General features: G+C 33.5%; 2 pseudogenes; both read right to left on the reverse strand.

Annotated features, from left to right (window-relative positions):
• Positions 1 to 12,902, reverse strand: part of LOC105206862 — a 174,230-nt pseudogene that overhangs the window by 29,043 nt on the left and 132,285 nt on the right.
• LOC113005823 lies at positions 1,544 to 6,671 on the reverse strand (annotated as a pseudogene).

Genomic DNA, 12,902 nt, shown 5'->3' on the forward strand with positions numbered 1-12,902 from the left:
ATTAGATTGTGTTGACGCGACAAGTGCTAGTCAAAACGTAAGATTGCATGGAGAGAAAAATTTTACCGTAGATAAAACATATTAAAATTTTATTTATGGCCGAATTTGATTGTTGGCTCACAATTCGCCATGGCTCACAACTCCCTAAGCTCCCTTAAGTTAAACGTAAATTAACTTTGATCTCAGTTTAACTTATTCTTTACCTTTTTCCAATTCTTAGAATTAAAGAAAGATAAAGAGTAAGTTAAACTGATTGTGAAAATAAAGTTAATTTGTGTTAGTAAAAATAGGCATAATTTCTGCAAAAATGCGGCACGCAATTTCGAGAAACATGTAAACTTTTCTAAATTTATCTAGAAAATTATAATAGAACTAATTGTAAGTTTTATCTTGAAAAAATGGCATATTATTCTGTCAAAAAGTGATAACCTTCGATCTCGAAATCATATATATTTAGGAGAAGATAATAGTGAGGACGATATGAGATTGTAAATTATGAATAATAAAGATAAATCTTTGGAGTCAAATGTCCTTTTTTTTATTACAAATATTTGAATATATCACTACCACACCCGCAATTTGGATTATATTACTTTTTTTATACTTTCTAATTTGCAAGAATAAACTAGTAAAAATGTGTAGTTTTACAACATAATGTATAGCTTTACAGTATAATACGACAGATAGCGCATTAGTTTTGCTTGATATATCAAAAATATGAAAATTAAATATTTTATGTTTTCATATTTTTGTTATATCAAGCAAAACTTATGCGCTATCTGTCGAAGATAATTCTCGCAGTTTTGTAATGGTTAAGGCACGGATCTCTTGCGCTGATAATACGATGTTATAATTCTCCTCAAGAGTCTGTTTTATCTCTGTGCCCATTAGCCAATCCATGCCTAAGTCAGTTAAGGTAATATTGGGATTAATCGAAACAACGTCTTTGATGCCTAAAACATTGACAATGGTTGCGACAAGATCGACATTGTTGCCATCGTCGGGTTTATATTTTTCAGCTAAAACCGAAGAAGCCAGTACTGGATGCGGTTGTTGAAGAAATACGTCCATCATTGCGAGACAACTCGATATTCGTTGTGGTATAGTAGCGAACACTTTGGCGTCGTTACCTCGCATCATTTCTGAAGAAATAAAAACGTATAAGAGAAATTTTGTATATATAAAATCAATAAATTTTAAACGTTATATGCATTAGGTATCGTGTCATTATTATTTTATAAATTATATTTAGAAAGTACATAAAATAAAGATTGAAATTTTCAATTCAATTCAAAACAAAGAAAAGGCAAACAAGAAAGATTTGGAAACGATTCATTCAAGAATTTTATTAACCGTCAGCTGACACACTATATTGGATTCGATATTTTGCCACACATGGGTGTACGTCACACGACCATCTTCAATTGCATATAATAAATTTCGATATCTAATGCATAGAATTTGAACAATTTTTTCTTTAATCAAGACGCCAGAAAATCAAGAAAAAGTCTAAATAAGTGCGAAAATCGAGAAATTGAACATATTCAAATTATTTAGAAGAGCAGGAGTGAACGATTTATGAATGCCAAGCATTTTTGTAAAGCAGCTTGGTTGTACGACACCCAGTGTATCAGCTGAGGGTTAAAGTAGAGAAGATTCCTGTTTTCTCGAAACAGGTATCTTCTGTCATTTAACAAAATTTTCATAAATTATTATATTACCAAAGACTAAACCAACGTCTCCAATGGCACCCCATTGAATGGCGAGACCAGGTAAACCATTAGCCTGTCTCTTTTCCATTATTCTCTCCATGGCTGAGTTTGCGAAACCGTAGTTGGTTTGACCAATGTTACCGCGACTGCCTGATAAAGATAAAAACACCACAAAATAATCTAGCGATGGGCAGAACATTCTCGATATTGTGTCTAAATTTCTTGTAATGTTGACTTTTGGTGAAATAACCGCTTTGAAATCGGCTTCTTCCAGGTTTTCGAATAGAGCATCACGTATTACGACTGCCAGATTAAATACACCACTTACCGGAGCCAACCGACTGCTTTCTTGTATTAATCGTTTGGTGCCTGATAATGTCGTAACATCTTCAGTGGAAATAATGATTTGTACGCCGCTTTCGCGCCAGCGACGCACAAGAAACTCTTGATAACCGGTGTGTATGCCTGAGCGTGATACGAAAACAATGAATTTGGCGCCACGGCTGATCATCCAATCGGACAGTTCCAAACCAAACCCGCCAAGACCGCCGACCAAGATGTATGATTTCTCCGGATTCATGAAAGTACGAGGAATCGCTGTTACTGTCTTTGGCGTTGGTAGTATGCACTTCTTCGGTTTCTTATCACGGATTTTCAGTAGCACTTTGCCGAAATGCTGGCCCGTAGCTATAAATCTGAATCCCTGCTCAAGCTGTTGGTGCAAAAAGACAGTCTTTTGGAGCGGACGTACCGCGCCATTCTTGATTCCTTCTGAAACAAGTTTCACTAGTTCATTCTTTATCACTTTGTCCTTTTCTCCCACATCTTCTCCAAATAGCGTGTCCAACAATATATCATGAAAAGACATATTGTTTGAAAACTTTGACATTCTTATACGGTTGTCATTCGACAAATCATATTTGCCGACTTCAAGGAAACGGCCATAACACGCGAGGCACTGAATGCCAGCTTGTCATTTCTCCTATGGCAATGAATTCATTACAATGTCGACTCCACGTCCTTGTGTATCAATACAAATAAGTTGTTCAAAACTCCTATCTCTAAAATTGCCGATGTGTCTGTCGTTCAATTGCGGGAAGACTTTCTTGAGATATTCCTTCTTCTCCGGAGTATCGACCGTAGTGAAGACTAGACAACCAGCACGCAGAGCAATGGCAATCGCTGCTTCACCGACACCGCAGTTACCAGCATGGAGTAATACGCTTTCGCCTGCTTTTAACTGACCCCGTATAAATAGAGCATAGTAACTAGTAGCGTAAGCGAAAGGTATTGTTGCCGCTTCTTCCAAAGTCCATTTTTCAGGTACATCCCAAAGAAAATCAAGATCCGCTACCACAGTGGTTGCTAATCCTTTAGCTTTAACCATGCCCATCACGCGACGACCGTCAACGTCTCTCCCAGAGAATTCAAATCCCAATACGCACTCTTTCGTAGCCACATTCCGTGGCAAGACGTCTGGTGGTAGTTTGCCACTCGCCAACATGATATCCCTATCATTTGTATAATTTATTATTTTTTTTCAGTAGAAATTCCACATTACCTAAATTTTCAATAAATTATTTCTAAAGAATACTAAGTTGAAACTTACCTGACGTTTATTGCAGCATAGTATATGTAACAAAGTTTCTTATTAAGAAAATTTTGATTTAATGGGCTTTTAATCCATTTCAAGGTGCTGAGGTCACCCCTCTTCAACGTATTGGCATATACATGATGCACCTTTAAATAAGATACATCCAAAGGTACGTGTCGATAACTGCCCCATTGTCCTCCTTTCAGCACATTGGCAGTTAATCCTTTGTTTAACTGTTCTGTGTAAAACTTCTCAGATAAGTCAAATTTGGGAGCATTCTTGTCCTGAATAAAAACGTAGCGCGCATTTGCATTGCCTGCTTCGCGTCGTATGCAAGACATGAGTCCAACTAAACCTGTGAATAAAAAAGTCAAGATTTTGGTTCAATTACTTTGATTTTATTTTGAAACTTAGCATTACAAGGCAATTGAAAAAAAGGTTTAAAGGTTTAAAATAATTTTTTATTTATAATATTTTATAACATTTTATCTATATTTTATAATAACGCTTACCAAGCGTTTCTTCATCCTGGGATACAAAGAGCACTTCTTGATTTTTGCTATTAGATTTCTTTAACGTTGTTTTTACATCCTCCAACCACGAGAGATTTTTGTCTGTGATTTGTATTACCACCGGTTCTCTCTTTTTTTCCCGTTTCTTTAGCAACAAGTAAGTTTTTCCTACCGGATCAGTTTGTTTTCCAGCCAACGATAGATCATTTTCTTCCAACGCAGTCTTCAAATTTAAGTGCACAGTATTTTCTTCCAGAAGAATGAAACAACCAGGTTTTAAAGCAGCCACCAAATTTTTGAGAATAACGTAAGACTTATTCGACAGAACATCCGCCGCTATAACAAAGTGCACATCCTGAGCAGGAGGTACGTTTTTCACATCGCGCATTACGACGTTAGCATTCACGTTTATTTCATTTAAATCCTGTATGTAATTGTCGACAGAAGCTGCGATTACTTGTAAATCAACCTGTAACAAAGTGATTTTGTAGTAATTTCAAATATTGAAGAGAGATCTCTTGAGAAATTACAAGTTACAAAGAAGAAATCACAAACAGAAACAAATGTTATTAAAAATATGTTAAAATTAATGGAATAATTTTGTACGTGACACTAGAAATTTTGAATTGAAAAGTATTACTTTTTCAATAACATAAACAATATATTAAAATTTTGCAATACACTTACGATAGGCAATATCAGTTCATTATTGAAAATATCGAATATGATAGGCGCCAAAAGATCTTTCGCAACTCGTTTGCCCGCAACTTCTACGGTTTTCAGTTTGAATGTCATAGTGTTTTCACACATTATTTGCAAATGGACAGTAAGTGCCTGTATTTTTCCTCGTTTCAGATCGTCTAGACTATGTTCATTTTCATAAGGCACAAAAGTGTATCACTTATATTTAAGATTAGCTTGAGTGTGTTGTCGTTGAGGCGCCAAAGAAAGTTTTAATCCTCTGAGATCGATACCACCCGATTTAACAATTTCGATGTCCTTATAGTGATACACCGGTAATCCACCGTCTTCTGGTAATTCTTCCACCAGTTGTTTATGAAGAATAGGATCGATCGCAACATATTGGATACGCTTTGGTACATACATTAGTCTATGACTAGCAGATAAAATGCTAAACTGAAGCATAGTATCTATGTACGGAATCCACTGATTAAACCAGTACAATTGACCAGCAACGACGTAGTTATCGCAAGATTTGAATCCTTGAAAGATATCGCGATATTCTAACCCGCGTAATCTGAATTCCTTATAAATATCTTTGGAGGTCAATGGTAAAATCTGGTCGTCGGTAAGCGTTATTGATGGTGGCGGCAAATTCAATTGATCTATTGCAATAGCCTCGGACGCGTGGACGTTTCCACTGACGACAATTGTACCAGTTTCACAGATTTCAAAGTCGCCCGTTCCCTCAAAAATGGTTATCGCAAATTTCACCGTTTCCTCCTTTGGCACAATTGTGGTTCGCTGAATGCGTATGTCCTCGAATACCACTGGCAATCTTTCAAAGTCGGTACCACGTTGTTCCGCCAAAGTTTTCCATACTAGCAGAATATACCCAGAAACTGGAAAATATACTTGTCCGTCTACCTGATGTCCAGCTAGATATGCATTTGTTTCTTTTAGCATATTTATTTCGACTATATGCTCTCCCGAGTGGCTTGATGTTTGATTGAAATTAGGCACATCCCACACGGTGGAATGGTCCCACTTGACTAGAGGGCCGATCATCGGTGTTCCTCTACCGACCGGAAAACTTATTGGCGGATATAATTTTGCGATATCAGGTTGCGCACCTGCATTATACATCTCACCCACATTAGACAGCAGAAAGGCCAGATTGTCCGAATGATTCCGTTTGTGAAGACAAATACAGTTTACCGTTGGTGGTAACGATTTGCGCATAATAGCTTGCAGCAAACAGTGCGGCGCAATTTCGATTGTTATTGCGTTCTTTGGAATATGCGCAATCGCTTCTTGGAAGAGTACAGGAGAGAGAAAATTATTTACGTGATACGCAGACGAGTTAGTCTGCGCGAATGAACTGCCCCATGCAGACTCGGGGATGGAACTAGAAATTCATCTGGCTGACCTTTGCTTCGGATTCGGGATTATTTTGTCAAGAGACGCACGTAGCTTAGACCCGGCCGAGGCGATATACTTGCTATGAAATGCAAAGCCGGAACTTTTCACCATCTTTACGAAGATATCTTTGCTCCTGAGCGTTTCTGCAAACTTATGCACAGACTCAGTCGGACCGGAAATTGTGACCAAGTCCTTGGCGTTGTGACAAACTGGAATGATATTTGATGAGCATATCTTTTTGGCCTCCTCCCAACTCAAACCAACTGCCGCCATAGCGCCCGATTCCAACTTGGACTCCACAATCGCCTTATCTTTAGAGTAAGCCGCTAAGACAGTTTGTTCAAATGTAAACGCACCGTCAGCATATGCACACGCTATTTCTCCAGTGGAATGTCCGATTATACCATCCGGCAATATACCTATCAATGTTAAAACATCTACAAGAGCAACCTGCATGGCCGCGATAGTCACGAAAGAATTCATTACGTCTTCAAACATTTCATCAGTGGCGTTAATGATAATATTCATGAGGTCGATGCCATGGGATGCTAAGGCGTCCGCGCATCGTCGCAAACTACGTTGAAAAGTTTCAATGCCGAACAATTGACGTCCCATACCCGCCCATTGCGTGCCCATACCGGAAAATACGAACCAAATTGGACGCCTCTCTTTGGATCTCGTTATCTCAGTCACTTGACGTGTGCCATCGATGATTCCTAACGATTCAAGGGAAGACATCACTAGACAATCCGGAATACATAATGTCGCAGGATGAGGGTCCGCTAACGCCGCAGACCTTGGGTATTCCTACGCCGGACTTGGAAAAAGTTTTGCCAAATGGCGCCTTCGGATCTCAAATTAGGCAACGAAGTTCCGAAGAAAAATCAGATCACGAATATTACAATGACTTTGATCGGTTGGAACGGGAATTGCAGCCATTAAAGCCTTTTAGGAAGAATGAAATGACGGTGTGATTCTAGTGGTGCTATCGCGAAAAGAACCGTTTAAGATTCTATATGGGACCAGGGATGATTATACTGATAAAAATCTTTTATTGGGATAAAAGATGAATTTTGGAGGGAAATAGAGAGGCATTGCTTTTCTACATCACAGCATTATCTGACCACATAGTTACTCAATTTCTGAGTACAGGACCCATTGTACTTATAAAAGACACTTCACTCAAGTGCCGTGCTCGATTGTGATTAGATGTAAAACGCGTTAGAAACTCGTGCGTATTATGGAATATAAGTAAAATAAAAGAGATTATAATGACATGCCGGAAATGGGAATCGCGCGACAGCGATACTCGCGAACAAGTAGTGCAAAGATATTTTTAATGTGCCATTTGTCGTGGCTTGCAAATAAATTACTTCTCGTAATAGTTTCTCGAGGTTATAAGAAATATTCTAGGACTTAATTCGCAACGACAGCGTCAATATCGTCTTTTCCTTTAGGATTATATTAAGGCATTTGGGCCCTGCCATCGTAAAACGTAGTCCTCATATAAGTTTGAAAAATGGTACAAAATGGTAGAAAACGACATATAAATGATTTTACTTATTTGACTAAATTTTTTTACATTTGTCTTTGTAACATTAACTCTATTATCATATACGTGTTATAATAAATAATACGGTCCAATTTTTTCGAAGTAATGAAATTATAAATGTTGATCTTTACAAATTTTATACTTTTACTTAAATCGATCTTTCCCTTATTAGCTATTTTTACAAATATATCTATACACTCTAAAAGTTAATATTCACAATGACAATATCAATTTTTCAACAAACTTGATTAAAAATGTGGAGTAATATTTTTTTTATACAAATTTAAATTTTTTAATTGTAAAGTTATAAAGAAATTGCAACGCAAATTATCAGAAAATCAGTGACCATTCGAACTCCAAAAAGATTCATAGTCGTTGTTAAAACTTTAATAGTAAAATTTAAACATTTTTGAGCGGAATACTTGAAGAAGTATATCAGGAAATCGCTCATTACATTATATAAAAGCTGTTTTAAAAGTTTTCATTTCTTTTTTGAACACACAGATTTGTTAATGGCATTTTACATCATTAAATAATAAATCTCTTATGTCTTTTTCTAATAAACATAAATTCAAATATGTTGTTAATTAAAAGTATTTCTTTGTATTGACAAAGGATTTAATTTCAAATTTAGAATATAATAATGTATGAATATATGTATACTCGAAATGGCAATAATATTTTTCAATTTTATTAATGTTCAATATAAATTCTTGTTAGAAGTTAATGTTTTTAAAGATGTTTTAGTATTTATAAAGTGTTCCGCTTAGAATGACGAAAGTTAAGCGGTCCCGCTACAAAGGCCAGCTTGCAGCAGCGTCCTATAATATAAATCTGATTAATAGTAATCTGTGTTTTAATCTGCTTTATAGATCATAATGTGGGAGAGGGCAAAGAAAAATCAATTATCTATCGTTCAAAGCTCAAACTGTTAGACGTTAGGGCAACCAGGCCAAAATATTTGTGCGGTACACCGCTGACTGTGACATGAGTTACTTTACTTTCTTCTGACACTCAAATACCGCAATAATTTGCATTTTCCCTTTCCTCGCAGTAAGTTATGACAGCAAAGCTACATTGTCTTATTTTACTGCCAAAGATAAATTCGCCTCGCGTTGAGATACGAATCGATGCAGAGGAATGCGATTTTACTTAAAAATGGAAAAACAAAGAGACTCGAAAACGTTTTTCTTTCTTCTTATGCCATCATCTTTGTAGCGGAATCAATTGGCTGATAGAAATTATCAGTTATTTCATTTTTTATACGTGAAACACGATTTGTACATAATTTAGCGAGTAGAATAGTAAACAAAAAAGCTCTGCAGGTGTAAAAAACGGAAAATAGTCAGACGGATCAGTGATTGTATGTTGCCAAAATATGGCAATCCGTGTAACTACACTAAATAAATGACAGTATGATAGGACGTGCCATGTTGTACAGAAAAAAAAAGAAAATATGCGAAAGAGCAAATTTTATGATGAAAAATGGATCTTTATTGTATTTAATAAATTCACGGGAACTCTGTTCTACGAGCCTTGCATTTGCTATAAATGAGCAGGAGCGTGCGCGAGATTGGCGATCTTTTTTGGAAGTAATATTAGTAAATTGTAATCAATAAATTATCGTCATTTTGTGATTTGGAGGAAAAATGATGATAATATTACATTATTATTAAATTATTTGTCACATAACATTAATAGCTTCAATTTTCTAATTTTGATACTTTCCTTATTATAAAGTATCATAAAGTAATCAAATCAAGTTATTTCGAAAATATAAAGAAATAAAAATGTACATTTAGATATAAAACACCTACATTTTTCTTAAATTATCCAACACCGATATAATATTTTTTACATGTAAGCACTCTGTAAAAAATATCATAAAATTCAATGTATCTTTAAATTACACAAGTGTATTAAATTTATTGTATCTATTACAAAATAGTATGTGCATGAAATTTAGTACACTTTTGACAACATCAAATTTTTTTAATGTAGTTGAAATTTATTTTCCTTAGATTACTTTAAATTTTAATGCGTATTTTTAACAGTGTGCAATCGATATTAATTTTAATTGCCTAAATAACAAAATAGCAACAAATTTAATCAAATTTTGACCACAGTTCAATAGTTATATGTTCCTTCAATTTGTTCCAACGATAAAGCTTGCTAACATGCTATGACAGCAGATTAGTGACAGAAGTCAAATAGAATCTGCGCGCACGAACACTTTAATGACAAACTCTCAGCAAAAATCGAGCAGAAGTTACAAATTCTGTCCCAGATAACTAAGCATCTTAGCGAAATCACGTAAATTTATGATTATAACTAATAATGCTGGCAATTTGTCTTTCATTTATCTTCAAGGATTTCAAATATACCGACATTAAATCAATACGCAGTAATGTATACATGTATACATTGCCGTAACGGCAACAGTATGAATTTTAATGATGATGATTTCAAAGTTACAAGCAAGTTTCTAGCAAGTTAATATTCAAAGTTATCATATTGCGAAGGTATCACTTTGTCAATCAATGCTGACTCAGCTACTGCAATTCCAATAGCAACACATATAATTGCAAGCAATATGTTAGCCATAATATCGCCACACGTTGCTATTTTTTTGACTTCCACTGTCTACTGGCATATCAGCAGACACTTTGTTATATTTATGACGGCAATTTACCGACATTATCAGATATTATAGACTCTACGTACAATTTGTTGCCTTTTGATAAAAATTGATAGCACGCTCCACTCAAAATTTGTTTCTGCATATTTGATTCGGGTAAAAAAAAAGAATATATACATTTAGACACAAAATATTTCTTTTTTCAACATTAAAATACAAAATAATATTAATTATGAATTTCCAAAAATATTTGCACACTTTTCCTATCGCAATCGTATTTTATGATGATCGAAATAAAAACGAAAACATTTGTAAAAAATGCTTGTGAAAAAATAATCCACACTGATTTTCAATCTCGCTGCATACCGTACAGTATCTTACACGTAATAATGTAGCCAAGACGTATCGTGTACATTGCATTAAGTGTTACTAATTATTATTATTGTAACAAATTCTCTTTGTAATATACCATTCATCGCGACGCATTACTCGCCACACGAAGAAAGACACGTGATTTTTTTGGACCGACCAAGAAAATGTCTTTTCATTGTCTTCACTCTCGCAGATTTGGTCTTCTAAATGTAAATTAAACTGCGACTGATCGTGTTAATTAGAAATTGTACAATGTAATCGAATGTTATGTAATTTACGAGAAGTTACCATTCGGTTGTGCACATAGAACTTATAGATCTTTATTGTATCATTATATATCGTAAAAATTTATTGTAATAAAGAACAATCATTCCTACCATTTTCATTTGAACCAAGATAATTTAAAAATATAAAAAAATGTTTATAATTTACGTGCTAAATAGATTAGCATATATGCTACATTTTTCAATAATATTTTCTCGGATACTCTCTCTTTCTCTCTCTCTTTCTCTCTCTCTCTCTCTCTCTCTCTCTCCCGAGTTCTGTTCTGTACCATCGTTACCACGTCGTTACAAGTTCGCTACTGTACACGAGATCGGCTTATTTCGGTTTGTAAGAGTTATAACAATAAAGTATATTTAAATCAGAGAAAGATTACGTCCTTCTCGATCACACCTGATCACGAGATACACGCCGCGGATCACAATCGCGTGGACGGCAATCACGCCGTTACATAAGAAGTTCCGTTACTCGGAAAATGTACATCCTTTCTCAGAATTTTTTACATACAAGCAATTAGTTGTAAAATGTTCTAAGATTTCTAAGATTTTTCTATAATTTTTGATAAAATGTTTTTTATAAAATCTGGAAAATTTAAAAATATTTTTTTAGAAATAATATGATAAGAAATATTATATTTTTGAATTCACATATATAAAGAATTCTGAGAGATGTAGACTTTATAAATATTTCTGAAAAATGTTCCAATTCATATAAAAATTTATAAGAAAAATTTTCATCAGAGGATATATAGAATAAAATATATAAAATAAGACAAAATATTTTATAAACAATTATAATTTTTTTAAATTTACTTTAATTTCGCTAATAAATATGAGTCTATAATTATATATATGTGTACATATATACATTTGAATATACATAAGAAATGAAAGGATTAATGTTTATTGATTCACATGGTTACTTGCATAAATGTTCATTTGTTACATGCATTAAGGATAGTAAAATTAACAATCCAATTTGTCATTATTTGTCATATACGTTTTAGATAAATTGTAAGGTCATGTAAAGATCATTGCTATTCTTTTAAGTGGAATTATATAATTTTTATTACGTCATATGGTTCCTTTACTTGATCTAGATATAAAATTTAATCATGAAAAAAATAAAGCAATCAAGATAAGTCTCAACACATAAACGGACCTTGACCACATTGACAATTTTGATATCGGTAAAAAAAAGATAAGTGAGAGGGAGATAAGATGACAACCTTTTTCGATTTTTGCTAATTTCTGCGTGTAAAATGTAAAAATAACAATCAATTTGTTTTTTTAAATTCACTAAAACCTTGTTTATTATCAGTAAAAATTAGAGGTTGTTAAATAAACTAGAATTTTTTAAAAATTCAAATTATTTTAGAACATGCCAATTTCATCATCTTGCCCCTATATGCAGCTATGATGACTTTTAATATCGAATAAGATGAAAAACAGTCAAATATAGTTAAAAATGTAATTTTATTAATAAAAAAAATGTATTACAATATTATAATCTTATACTATTTTGATATTACAACGTCGTTAAAGAAAAACAAACAAGACAAAAAATATTTATATAATCTGCAAAATTAAAATTATTAAAATTATATATTATAATTATAATAATAATTATTATTATTATATTAAGAGAGCAAAAAAGGGTTTTGAAGATATTGCACGGATTTACTGAAAAGGTTTGTCAAAACATTATCTTGTTTAATCACTTTATGATTATTCTACTGCGTAAAATCACAAAAAAAGAAAATACTTAAATATCTTGCAATTTTTGTGAAAAAAAAGAAACATTTCATAAATTTTTGATAAACACGTATTTAGCATACAACATATATACAATGAAACCAATGTTTGATATGTGTAGATTATTAAAGAAAGGAAAAATTATCATAAACTCACCAATGGGCAATATTTGAAAAATTTTAGCGAAGATACAGTGGCAGATGAAGAAATTATTGAAAGTACGTAATATAGTCCGAGACATATTAAATTCAATTATCCAATATTAAAAATCATCATTGTAATAAAATTTAAATATTATAAAATTCACATTGTACGGTAATCAATCCCGTTAATTAATTTAAGTTAATGTTTTTATAATTTAAATTTTAATTCTTTATGTTATC

This window comes from Solenopsis invicta, chromosome 1 (genome assembly GCF_016802725.1).
Source record: "Solenopsis invicta isolate M01_SB chromosome 1, UNIL_Sinv_3.0, whole genome shotgun sequence".
In the NCBI taxonomy this organism is placed as follows: domain Eukaryota; kingdom Metazoa; phylum Arthropoda; class Insecta; order Hymenoptera; family Formicidae; genus Solenopsis; species Solenopsis invicta.